Raw genomic sequence first — 14,401 nt, forward strand, 5'->3', positions numbered from 1 at the left:
TCTTATGGATTCCTCATCGACACCACGGCATGTGAGAAGAATACACATCATTCTATACACGCGTCCCATACATGAAAAGTGGTAACGTGTACGTTCCGATCAGCTGAGGTACACGCGACACTTGGCCATAGTCGGGGCGTCTTAACCCCCTCGACAACCAGCTGTTTCCCAGATGTTACTAAATATGCAAAATAAAACATCCCCTGCAGAGAAAAAAGCAAAGCATAATGAAATATTAATCTGGAAAAGCCACACTTCTGACTATAATTTATTCAATCACACAATTAGCATTGCCTAATTACCATTAGTAACATTCTTGCATCAATCCTAATAACAACAATACCACAAAGTCTCTTTGAAATACAAAACCTGAGGAAATGCTTTGTCCTGAACATGAAAGACGTTTAGACAGCAAAATAATAAATTCCCTACAATGCTCGTCTCATCAGTGGTATCATTATTCTCCTGAATAAGGATCTTGGGCAGTCTCTCGCCGATGTGTACGAGGGATGAATCTCCTCCATTCACTGCCCACGCTTCCTCATGCATAAATTCTCATTTGTTCCTGCATTAGGGTCATTCTGCAGTAATTGTTTGTTTTACTTGTAATGATTGAATAACAACCTTGTGGTGGTGCCATGCTGTGTTTACCACATGTTGCTATGGTTCATGGGCTCCTTTAATTGGATTTTGTTGTTTCCTGGGAAACAAGGTAACCTGCTGTATTGCTCAGCATCCTAGCATTTTTAGCGTGTGTGTATGTTTGGAATAGGTTTTTATTCCAGACTCTTCTCATTTATCCTAAATATAGCTAAATATGATATCAGAGAGCCAAAAACAGGGAAGAGTTTTAGTGATACTTAGCCACTCAGAAAAGGACAAATCCATGACTTGACTTTAGTGGGCAAATCTGAATAATAGTGTAGCCATTTAAAATGATTAGTGAATCATTATGACAATAACACGCAAGCTGTTAGCTTTTTGCTAGCGATGTCCTGGGCATGGAGAGAAAGCACTGCGACAAGAGGTGTGTAATTGCCACGGCTCGGTGATTTGACTCGGCCCCCAGGAGCTGGACACTCTCACGCAGACGTTCCCATAAACAACCCCAACAAACGGCAAGAACAACAACAACAACAACAACAAAAACAAGACAAAAACGTCCTTGAGTTTGTCACTCGAGCTGCAAGAGGTCCACTATCAGAAGCTTCCAGACTCTTGGCCCAATTGATGCCTGAGTGAGTAATCGTTTTAGCACTGGAAACTAGCAAAACCCAGGGGCGAAAGGGGGAAAACTACTCCTTTAATGTGTTAGAGAGAGTGAGGAAGGGGACGCAAGATAGCAAGGAGAATGAGTGACAGAGAGACACTCTTAGATGAATTATTGGCGTGAGGATGGGAGAGATGAGTGAAATATGAAGGGAGGGGCGGGTTTGACTTGCAAGCAGCATATCAACACCCACTTGACTGCACAAGGTGATATCACCCCTACAGGTGCTTGTTTCCTTCTAGATTGCAAGTTTAAAAAACAAAACAAAGCCAGGTCTTCTAGGAAAAGCACAAAAATCTGCATATGATGAATCTTGCACGATGAACACAATGTATTATTTTTGCAGCTGCCTGTAAACTCTGCAATTATATAAGTTTCTTGCATGCATGAAACTATTATCATGTCTGCAGCGTTCTGTTTACCACTGCCCTGTGCATATGTGGATATCTCACAGCGCAGCACAGCTGGTGTTTTGAGAGATGAAGAGGAGTCTGTCATTCCCCTTTATCTGATATCAGAGATGAGTGGAATATTAATGGCTTATGCAGAGCAAGGCATAAGAAGTGTTCGGGCTGACTTAATCAGCAATCAAGGAAATGAATGCAAATTAAGTCCAACGTTGTTGTCTGTGAACCTTAAAATTAAACTGGGTCCCGTAGAAAAACACAAACACCCAAAACAAGATGACCATCTCTTGTATAGATATTAATTTCCCATTAAAATGCCTAGTTTTATTTTTTATTTTTTTGTCAGGCTCATCACATCACACGGTACCACAGCCGACAGCTAACCGATATGAATCATCCACACCCTCCCTCACTCCACTCATCCCTGTGAACCCACCCTGTATGGAAACTCAGAGACGGTAGCGCTAGCTGTCCTCACGGTGAGATTAAATGAAGGGAGATGAAAGAGTAAAACCTTCAAAAGAAGTGACACGGACAAGCCGGACAAATGACACTCCTGACATGAATAGCAGGCTAAAGTGCTGCAGCGCCGACAGGATTTCATTTGTTAACAGCAGTCAAACAACACCGTGTGACACAACACACACCGTACCTCACCTGGTTGTTGTTCTGCCTCACAATAAACCACTTGTATCCACACCCTGTACTTTCAATCACGCACACATCTGGTCATACCTCATAATGGCCATTTCATTGGTGTGTATGTTTGCGGAGCTCATTTGGTTTCTGACTGCAACACCACAAACACTGCTGGATCTGAACTATCTGCACCAATGGACACATTGGTTTTCGACTCAACTGGTGAACAAATAAAAGTAAATAAATGTACATCATGGTGGGCACACCGCGTCGGTCACTCAGCCCGTTATTAGCCCGTCAAGGTAGCCAAGTACTAGACTTGGCGACTATACCTCTTATTTGAATCGTAATAAAAGAAATCATGTCATCATCTACACTTTTTTTGCAGAATTTGGAGCACAACATACACAACCTTATATACTCTGGTTTACCTTTGTGAGCGTGTGTAATGTGGCAACTACTTCCTCAAACTACTACCATACATCATGAAGCAAACAAGGCAACACACTATTCATATATACATATTGATCATAATGATAATGAATCAACATTTTTCATAAATATTTTAAAGCTAAAACTCTCCGATTTAACATTTTGTTATATTATTGCGCTTGAGCAAAGGTTCACATTTGACATCAATTATGGGGCTCTATGGAAAGGTATTTTTAGCAAAGGCAGGCCGGGGACGCCTTCAAAGCATTAACAGATGTGAAATCAGAGTGCTGGTGTCCCTGTGCTGGCAGTGCAGAGTGAGCCTGTGATGGTAACCACTGCATTGGTCTTTGCTGGATCCAGTCCAATGTCATTTCACAGCACTAAGCCTTGTGAGATAAGATGGGGGACATCAGACCCTGACCAGCTGAAATGAATGGGATGTCACTTCTGCTTAGAAACACAAGCCTCGTCCTCTACACCGATGTGTACTTGTGTGTGCGTGTGCGTGTCTCTGTGTGTCTCTAAATGGAGAGGACACATCCAATTTCATGAAAAGGGTTCCACTGTCCCTGCCCCACCTGGTGAGATGTAATAAGATTTTTTCTCAGTGCTGCGGGAAAGAGCCAGGACATCTGCTCAATGATAGTTGATTTTTAATCCAGCCTGAGTAATTGCCTTGAAACAATGGAGTTTCCCGAGACCTGCAGAATTTTAGTGTAGCCTTGAGGCAGGTGTGGGATCACGTGGGTTTTCCATTTATGCCTTCATATACAGTACCAAGAGGTTTGAATTTACGGAAAGAAACAGTAAAGCAGGTACAGGGAGAATCTAGCCAAGGTGGGATTAGGTTTGTCTACGGTTCCAGCACAGCCTCCGCCTGGCTACAGATCATCTAAAGGTTACTCTTCTCAGATGAGGTTGAAAGGTTGTTTATTTCAGACAGAGGGCTGGGGGTGTTGCCTTGGCAACCTTTCATGCGTCTGGCACCAGCGAGTGCTAAGGCGGAGCTTGGCGTTGGCCGGGGAGGCTGCAGGCACACAGGTGCCCCGGTCTGAGCAGCTGCCTCCTCTGTCAGATAAAGGGCGGTTTGTTGTGTTCTCCCCTTTTTCCCCGACGTACACGTCAATCTCCCTCACCCTTTTCACTTTGCTGTCTCCTCTCGCCCCTCTTCCCCTTTTTTCTCCTTGGCCTTTGATCAAGGATTGGATTTGCTGGTAGAATGACAGAGGCAGGAAGTACTCTGAGGCACAGAAAGGGCTGGAGGGGCCCAATGGCTGGGGCCAAGGCTGTCCACAATGCTCTCTGTTTTCCCGTGGGCCTGCGTCATCCCTGGCCTGGCCCTGCAGTCACAGAGGCTGGCTTTTTAAGCCTTGACTCCCATCATGGCCTATCTGTCAGACTGTTCCAGTCACAACAGCTCCAGCTCACTGATCACAAAGTGGGAGGGACAGCTTGGGATAGCAGTCCTGCCTGAATATGGCCCGGGGCGCACGAGCATTATATATTTAGCCATGCATCTCAAAGGTCATCTTCTCTGGGTCCTCAGGCAGGATCACTTTTAAATCCTGTTGTTTTATTTGACTTGTTTGTCATAATCTTAACTAACAAGTGGTTATCCCTTCAAATACATCAGGTGAAAGAATGCAAACCTATTGTATGATGATGAAAAGGGCTAGATATCAGTACACAGCCACATGGTAACTAATTTAAACTAATAAGGACTAATCACACTATTATTAACAATACATATTAGATATTTGGGTTCAAAATGTACTGCTATATTTGTATGTCTCCACCAGCCAGCAACAAGCTGACAAAGTTCCAGAATGAGTTAGTCATTACCATTGAAATCACCTGATCTTTCGGTAAGACCTTTATACAAGAACGTTTTCCAGTGAAAACGCAAAAGTTTTGGCAGCCCATTTACACGGCAACGGCGTTTTAGTAATTGAAAACGAAACTTTCAAATAACGGGCTCCAGAGTGGAAGTTTCTGAAAATGCATCCCTCTCCATCTCTGTATAAACATAGGATCAACACTTTCTGTGTAACGGGCATGCGCACCATGGCTGCAGAGGCACACCCGGCCCAAGGCCAACAGAATAAGGCCCGAACCCGAATAAAGCTGATCTCTCTTTAATCCTTTTTTTGTAATCAACTTTTTTTAATTGATTTTAAACAATAATAACACAGAAACTAAACACAAAATTATAATTCCCCCCTTCCTCTCCTCCTCCCACTCCCCATGGGGCACACAGTCTACCATTTTTCAAAATCAGAGTGAAAACAGTCAAATACGACCATGTGATCAACAGGATTACAAACATATATCATAGATGAATCTCAAACGTCATGTCAATAAGGTTTGGACATCTTCTGCAGCTTTTTTCCACATCTGCAATGTTTGTGGCTTAGAATTATTAATGCGAGCTGATGACCACTCCAGGTAGATCACTACGAGGAGAGCTTGTAGCCAATATTTTATTGATAACAGATATGGCAGAAGCCACTTTAAAACTATATTTTTTTTTGCTTCAGTCATGCCAGCCAACCAGAGTTTATGCTCTACCTCAGCAATCTTGAATCTGGAGTCATAATTTAAGAGAAGAAGTGTCGGTTCCAGTTGGAGCTTCCTCCCTATCCGATAAGATACCCTATGCACAACTTTAGCCCAGAGCCTTTGTACATTTTACAACATAATTTATTCATGTCCCAGAGGACAGCCTCCATTCACCTCCTCAGCAAACATTTGTGCGTCATCTTGCGCTTATTGAGACACATCACCTGATGGTTCATTCAACGCTTCCGAGCCGAGTCCAACCAGAGCCTGCATTAAAAAGATAGAATTTAAGCCTGACCCCGTGTTTGGTCAAATAGCTCTCAGAAGTAGTGCAGCACTGTGATTGTTGTCAGAATCTGGTGCAAGCATGAACAATTTCTCCACTGATCCAAGTGATGGTGAAGTAAATCAATACTTTGTTGGAGAACTTCAGTTCAATTCCAAAGAGTGAAGCTCAACTCTTACTTTTGTTCGGCAGAAGTGTCTCTGTGCATTATTTTGGCTCATTGCAAAACTACACGACCATCTACTGGCCTGGCACGTATACTACATATATTTTTATGCTTCCAGCGGTTTCGTGTAAACTGAGATAGTTTTGAAAACTATGCCGCGTGAATGCAGAACTTTTTGGAAACAAAGACGGAAACAAAAGCAAAACGTTTTGGTGTAAACCGGGCCTTAGAAGCCTCTCAGTGATAATGGTGAAGGCTGTGGGTTTGAGACCCTTTCTTTATGAGAGGGGTTTGTATATTCTTCTAAAGTGGACATAACTTAAAACTCAGCCTTATCTCACTATTCACCTCAATATCCATGTATCCAGATGCTATAATCCAATACGGGCCTGCTATTTTCTAAAGATTCTGAACGTTCTGAACAGTGAATGCGCTTTGGCTAAAAACTGTTCTGCGGATTTAAAGTGGGGAAACTTTGTAAGTATGGTTTCTACTATTTTGAAAGTTTTATATTTTCCAGATTGTTTGGTACTGTAAATCATGCCACACTGAGCGGAACCATTTCTAAATGTTTGTAGGTAGATGAAGTTTAGGTGAGGCTGCGGCATCTACATTTCAGATCATGGGGTGGTCATCATGTTTTCAATTGATGACAGACTTAGTAACTCAGTTATGGGTCTTACCTGTAATTTGTTTTCAACCACAGTGCTAACAAGTCAAAACCTTGCACTTGTAGGCATTGTTAGCCTAGCCGTCTTCAAGCTAAGTACAAGCTTCATCAAGAACATCTAGAATTTCTTAGACATGATCACAAAATGGAAACTCTGTCTAGCATAATGCGACAGTGTTCGGCAACTTCCATGAATTGTGTGTAACATTGTAACCAAGTGGTAACTGTTCTACTCATGTACTTCACAGTGCATGTGCAAGGTGTCCTTAAAGCAGGGTTACAGGACTAAACCAACTCTCTCACAGCATAAATAAACCAGCACCTGAGAACCTCTGCAATGCCCTGCCCTCTTTCCACTGTTTACTGTCCTGCTTATCCTGTTTATTTGATGCAATTACAAAACACGCTCTGTGAGTGATCTGTTTAAAATGGCTCATTGCCAGGGAAAAAGTTGTGTTCCCAGTACTTCCAAGAAACCTGGCAGAGTGGTCATGGAGGCCATTATGATGACATGTCAGTGCAAGGCTAACACAGCACAGTTCTCATAGTCACAACTCAGCACAAACTGCAGCCTTGGCAGTTTGCAGCCTTGACAGCTTGCATGTGCATTAACTGATTCACGTCAGCAGGAGATAACTGGCAGAGGAGAAATGGGAATTAAGGTGAGGCACTTGAATGAATGAATAACCTTCAGGCTGGTAATGTTTGACGTACAACCTCACATTGCCTAATCCTACAACTATTTGTGCTTCATATTCTGCCCATAACCATGACTGCTGCTCTTCCTCTAAGAGGAGGGAAAGTTCACTTGTTCTCTTCTCATATTGCTCCAAATATCTTTGGAGGCACTTCAAAATAAGCATGAAACATTCCTGCTCCGACACTGTAAAGACCTAGCACAGCTGTTTTGAGACTTGTAAGGCTAATCTTCCCCCTGTAAAGACATCTCCAGCCCCCAAGCAAACAATTGTCAACTGCAGCCAAGTCAAGATAGAAATAAGCAATAGAAAAGTAACTTTTCTTTCTCTTGAAAATGCTTGAGCAGCAGGATGATGGGCAAACATTTTGGTTTAAACAAATGTAACACTATAACTGTGCAGTAATTTCTTTTGGCAAGCAACTCGGCTGGCATGTTTCAAGGATTCATCTCGCTGCTGAGGGATTACAAGTAGTTCAAAGCCTCTGAAGGTATGTGGGTTTGGATGGCTGATGTTTTTCCACAGCACTAAATGGTATTGCAGTTAATTCTGTATTTTGGCACCGATCTTCAACTGGGAAACAACTTCTCAGTGCCAGAAGCTGTTTATTATTGCAGAGTGCTTTTACCCAAAATGGCTATTCAGCTACTGCGGTGTCCGTGTTGCTCTGACCTGGTTGCGTAGTAACCAAGCGAGAACGTGGCAGACTGCAGGACAAACACGAACACAACCACAAGCCCACGTATGCACATATATTGTTTGCACCATGTACAAACACAGCAGGTCATATGTGTTTGGAAAAGTGTGCGGGAACAATAGAGGGAGGATGACTTCTGGCTTTCCTATTCATCGAGATACTGACACAGCACTTTTTCTATTAGGTTAGGCATATGAATGTCCCAGACTATGTGCTAAATAAAACACAATTGTTATTCTGCAACTGGCTGGGGTGTAGCTTTTTCACCGTTTTATGCTTGGAGCAATTGAGATTCAGCTGTATTTTTAGCTCAAATCCTTTTTTCATGTTGTGTTATTTTTTTTCTTTTCCTCTTCAAAAAAAGAGACCGCGTAGCAACTATGCCCTATTATAGACACAATAAATATCAAAGCAAGGATCAACATGGTGGAAAACAACAGGAATTCATACAATAATGGAGCACAGGCACAGGTAAGGGTTAACTGTGGGCTGAGAGCGTTCATTTCCTCTTCTGTTCCATCTGAACAAACAAGGCGGGTGACCTGACAGAGCACAGAGGGGCGGGTTGGCGTGGGGGTGGAGGGAGCAGTGGAGTGGGGAAGAGGGGAAAGAGGAGGAGGGGGAGGGTTTCCGTGACTGGAATATAACCAACAGCGTGAGGGGGAGGAAGTCGATGGGAGAGGACAAGCAGATCACGTGACAGTGAAAAGCCTGCAGGCTGCTGTGCTGGGAAAGGCAGACAGAGACATCCCCCCATATTGACTCTGCCGTTTCACCACAACAACAGTTCTGGGAAATGGCCGCCGTCTGTACTGTAGCTGCTATATACATGGGGGTGAATTAGCCCCGTTTATCGCTTTCATCATCAGCTACAGCAGCTGGTGTGACCCTCAAGCCTTCCTTCTTCCACAATCAGTGTTATGCTCTTTGAAGCCTATACTGCACAGAAGAACGCACTGCAAAATACAAAGAAATAATAAGACAAGTAAGATGAACATATTGTGAATTAGAAGGTAAAGAAAGAAAAAAAAGCAGAGATGCCCAGCAGTGGCGAGGGATTAGAGGGAACAGTCTGGACCAGAAGCACTGGAGACATGAGTCATGGCATGCAAACTCCCAGGGGGCTCGTTGGTGCAGTCTATAAATGGAAATAGCAGAATAACAGCGGCTTCCCTCGCCCACCCAGGACTAGGTTATGCCTTATTAGAATGTGATGGCTTATGACAGCGGCTGCTCTGTTTAGCCATAGCCTGAACTTTGCTTACCTTTTTTTCTGTCTTGACCCAGCAATGGAAAAGCAAAAGTAAATGAATACACACAGAGTAAGCTGCTTAGTGTCAGGAAAAATCTGGGACAACACCATGCATTCCTAAAAACAGGTCAGTTTGTCTGTGTGAAAAAAAAAAAAAAAAAAAATAGGAAAAAATGTTTCCGAAAGTTGCTCATTTTAAGACAGCCAATGTAAAATCAGTTGATGAGTGACATGAACTAGTTATGGTGGCTCTTTAGTTTCCCCTTAGCTACCCTGCTGTGGGGCTGTCATAGAGTAAATAGTGCAAGATATCTGGGCCACCCAAAAGAGGGAAAACTGAATGTTTGATCTAAATGACCAATTGGAAACAAAACAAAACCAAACAAAACATGGGCAATTCTTTTAAAGGAAGAGAAGTAGAGTGATTGCAAAATACAATTCTTCATTGGCCACCTTGATGAAAGAAAGTCTACACATAATTTAATCTATGACTTTTTCATTAATCCATCAATTTTATATTGCTTATCTGCTTTTCTAGACGAGTATAGCACAGTGCAAGACCCAAACTCCAGCCTGCTCTCGACAAATGACAAAGTACTCCAATAATACATCAGTGGTTAGCTGTTTAAGAATGACAAATTGTTATGATAATGATTGGCATTTACTCACTCCTCAGTCGATATAGAGACTTACATACATGTGTGACTAAGTGTAGTTCACATTCTGTGAGGTTAACACACTAACCTGCATAATTTTCATGTGTGCATTAATGCTATCAGTAAACACATCTTTACCACTGTGGCACAGGCAGACTGATGATGTAACATGTAGTAAAAAGGCAGATGGTGTTGAATCAGACCAATGTCTGAACAACAGAATTGCTTTCAATCATTCTGTGTATGTTTGTTACTGTCTTGCTTGTTGTAAGTTATTTTGTGTATTTTTGTAGTCCTTTTGCGTATTTTTTCCTGTCAAATATGTTTGTTTTTTTAAATCATGCTGTGTATTTGTCATTTTGCGTTTTTTGGAGTTCCGTAATTTTTGTGTTTTTCTGTTGTCATTTTGCTTGTTTGTTAGTATTGTTGGTTTGCAGAGTCATTTTTTGTGTTTTTCTGTAATTTTCTGTATTTTTGTAGTAGTTTTTTGTGGTTTCTGTGTTTTTCTTTGGTCTTTTACTGTATTGTCCTGCAACGTTGTAATTCTTTGTATTTTTGAATGTATTCTTGCTCTTGTTTTGTGTATTTTTCTGTCATTTTGTACATTTACTTTGGGGGTCACATAAGATTAGACCAAGGACCGCACGTGGCCCCCGGGCCACCAGTTGCCTATGTCTGTACCAGAGGCTGGTGTAGGCATGGCAAGTATCTCTCTCAAACCCCGGGTAGTGTGAACCCAAACTGTACTTTCTGTAACGTAGAAAGATCTTGGTCAATCGTCTTGTCACTCCATCCTGACAAGTACTGCGTGGGTCTGCTGGTATATCTCTGCACACATTATGTGATGGTGGGGATGCACTTGACAGGCTAACAATCACAAATCCATTCAGATTAAAATTTAGTGACTCCAGTATCTTACTATTCATGTTTTTTGGAGAAAACCCATGTCAGCAAACGTGCAGATCCCCATAAAAACCCACTCAACATCACTACACTAGGTATAAAACCTATGACCTTACCTCAGCCTTGCTAACCCATTCATCCATCCATTTTCTGAACTGCTTGTTCCTGTTTTCCGGGTTGCGGGAGTCTGCTGGTGCCTACCTCTAGCTCTCAATGGGCGTTAGGCATTGCTACACCCTGGACAGGGCGCCAGTTACCAGTCCAGGGTGTAGTTTTTGAATTATGGGAGGAAGCCGAGTACCCAGAGAAAACCCACGCAGCACTGGAAGAACATGCAAACTCCACACAGAAAGGACCCAAGTGTCCACTCCAGGGCTTGAACCCAGGACCTTCTTGCTGGGCTCTAGCTGTGAGGCGGATTTCCTAAGCCACTGTACGCCTGCCTTGCTGACATCTTAAGCGGGTTACACACATAAAGACAATCGGGCTGTTTTTGTGCCAATTTTACCCCTTTTCAACCAAGGATCTTATGTGTCATAAGATTATCCTATTAGATCGTCCTGTGGTCTGGTGTGTGTTAAGAGTGAATTTGTCATGATAATATGCTCTGAAATGGGTCGGGACCAACGATCGTAAATATTTAACCTGTTCAATAATTACGACCAAACCTCCTCATGTGTGAGTAGAAAGCTGACGACTCCCGACTCATGACCTGATGATTTGTGTCGTGGAACACGATGTAGTCAATCAAGAAGCACGTAATGCTGCATTCAAGGCAACCTATAATCTTTCCGAGTTCAACCAAGTTCAGCGTCAGTACGTCATAATGTCTCAAACATGCCTGACTGGTATAATATCAGAGCACACCACACACAGTACGATCAAAACTGTTTCATGCCTGAATTTTTATTTTCATGTGCGGGGTCTGTTCAGAATAAATGACCTTTTTAAAATGAGAAAATCCCTTTAGACATCCCATCAGTTTCTAAATTAAATAACATTTTTTCATTCTTTGAATGTGTACCTAATAGACACGTAATGCAATAACATGAGCAGCTTTACAGGAACACATTTAGACAATGTCTTCTCTCCACATACCCACATCTTTGTCATAGCTACGCTACATGTCCATGTGATGTTGGCAGGGGTGGAGCCACATTGCATCAGTCAGGCTGCAGAGTACGGGACACTGGCACTGTACAACCTGCTTTACCTTCCCCCTCTCACTTGATCTGTAATCTTCCCACCTGCTTTCATAGTAAACAGACACACCCTGTACATGGTTCCTCCCTCCTATGCCTGAAGCTAAAGCATAGCTGGTCTGCACAGAAGCACAGTCGTGCAGGCAGAGTCGCAGCACGCTTCGCCGTCATACCAGAGGAGGGAGGGATATACGTAGCTGTGGGCCTTTTGTCTAGCTACCTCCGCCTAAAACTCCCCACCAGGTTGTGTTTGCTCTTGGTTTTCTTTTCACCTGTTGTCACACTGCTCTCTTTCATCTGTAGGGTTCATATCAGAGATCATCCCTCGAGGCAGTGAAGACATTATCTCAGTGGAGTAAAGGCAGGAGGTAAAGCGGCAGAGCCTGTTTTAAACGCCTGACTGAAAACGCCACAGAAGCCTTTTGGCTGTGTTGTTTTTTCTCTTTTTTTTCTGAGGTATAGTTAAGTTTTAGATGAACAAAAAGGGGATACAACTGAGGAGCCGGAGCCCCTCCCTGAAGTCTGCCCCCATCCTAATTGTTGGGATTGTTCTTATTGCCATCGTTGTGACTGTCTATCTTGAGCTGATGCTTACATTTCCTTGGTGATTGTAAATGTTTGCTTTTCCATTGATAATAAAAAAAACATCGAAAGGGAAGATGAATAAATATTGTAAACAATTAAATAAGTTGTTGTGTTTTTTATACAAAAGTATTTATGGAAATACACTTCAAATGTGTCATAATTAGATAAAGATATTGGAATATAGATTTGTTATCGGTGAGTATGTACATTTTCTTGAAATGAAAATGTCATGAAATATATTGAAGTGTTGACAGACTGTTTTCGCAATTGGAATAATAAATAAACACAAACATCTCACAAACAAAGTCTCTGTGTTCGACACAAAACACTTTATTTCTGTGCTGACAGACTGCAAATACACCTAATACAAAAAAGCAAGCAGTTTGCTTTGTACATGATGCAACCAACAGCAACCAGTAATAACGTAGCCGAGCAGTGGTAATAATGGGTTTTTCAGGTTTCAGTTCAGAAGCTTAATTTGTTTTTTCCCCCGGCTAGATGAGAGTAATGCTGGTTCAGCATGGCGTAAACAGCCCGCAGGGGCTCATTCTTAAACATAGTCCTCCTCCATAAACTGATTTCACCGCTGGGCTTTGGCTTTCCATCCCAGCAGCCCTATGGCCCGCATGACAACAGGCAGCCTGTTTTTCTTTGCAACATAGCAACACTGCCTTGAGCTAACTTTGACCCTTGGCAGTCAAAACATATTATTGGCTCAGGTGATGGGAGATTTACCTGAAGCAAGATGCAAAAAACACAAAAGGGTGTGAGTGTTGACACAGGCAAATAAATCAACATGATGTCATTGAAGCAGGTTTAAAATACAACATACAAAAGAACCGAGTATTTTTCCCAAAGAGGAGATATAGGACCAAAGGGCTAGAAGTTCAAAGTCACCCTCACTTTCCCCAATTATTTTAAGAATGTGTAAATATACTCTAATGTAACGTACAGCTTCCAAATGTAGTGCTACATCAGCATGTTTCTAACGCATTCCTCCTGACTTCCCGAGGAAGAAAAATCAGCACATAAATGTGCTGCATCTGTTTACTGTGTGCAGCGAGACAGCAGCTGCAGAAAGAGTCCATGGGCCAGAGAGAAGCATGAACTGTGCAGTATGCATGTGCTATCTTTAGCAGGTAGACACCAAAGCTGAAGGCTCATTACCAATTCACATGTTGTCCATTTATATCACTCCATTCTGGGCCTCAACTTCCCATAAAGCATCATCATTTAAGCAGGCACCAAGTCCGCAATGGTACCAACCATCCTCCCATGAACCATGGATGCCTGAAACATTGTCGACGTCTACTATGACGCAAACAGTTTTTTTTTAATTTAAATTGGGCCAATTGCATTGCCATACAGTATAAACATAAACCTGTGAAAGAGAAAAGTAATGTGTAATCCATTGCTTTCAACAATGCAGGCTACCTGTAATCCAATTGCCAACTATTTCAATTGTAACCATGACTGATTACAGTTACTCGTAACTTGTAATCTGATTACGTAATGCTGGTATATGTAAAACGTTACTCCCCAACACTGGCTGTTAGCTGGTTAAAAACACAAAGATCGTACTTGTTTTTGTTATGACTTTGTAGTTTGGCTCACTCCGAGGGGTTATCTAGTTTAGCGTTGACCTAGCAGTGGCTACAAAGTTCAGATTTACGGAAAAAAGAGTAATAGATATCTGCTTCCGTGTAAAGGAAATATTATTCTAAAGAAGCACTTTGAACAAATACTGAACTTTTGTTGTTGTTTAGCCCAATACATTTGCTGGAACAGAGTTGCTTATGCATTAACAACAATGTCTCGTTGACATTTGAAGCACCTTATGTGTGATGCAGTCTGCTCTGCTTTGCCAGAAAGAGATGGTAATCCCTCACATAAATTGTCAAAACTTCACGAAAATGTAGTCTACATCGCCTCCTTCTCACACTTTGAACCCAACCTGGCAACGCAGCGTTTGCAGC

The 14,401-nt window shown here is 42.2% G+C and overlaps 1 long non-coding RNA gene across 1 annotated transcript; it reads left to right on the forward strand.

Moving 5' to 3' along the window:
• The first annotated feature begins 6,975 nt into the window (after nucleotides 1–6,975).
• Nucleotides 6,976–12,525, forward strand: LOC114476785 (uncharacterized). Its single transcript, XR_003675635.1, has 2 exons — nucleotides 6,976–7,094; nucleotides 12,144–12,525. It is a non-coding gene; the product is annotated as an uncharacterized LOC114476785 (long non-coding RNA).
• Nucleotides 12,526–14,401: the final 1,876 nt, after the last annotated feature.

This window comes from Gouania willdenowi, chromosome 15 (assembly GCF_900634775.1).
Source record: "Gouania willdenowi chromosome 15, fGouWil2.1, whole genome shotgun sequence".
Lineage (NCBI taxonomy): Eukaryota > Metazoa > Chordata > Actinopteri > Blenniiformes > Gobiesocidae > Gouania > Gouania willdenowi.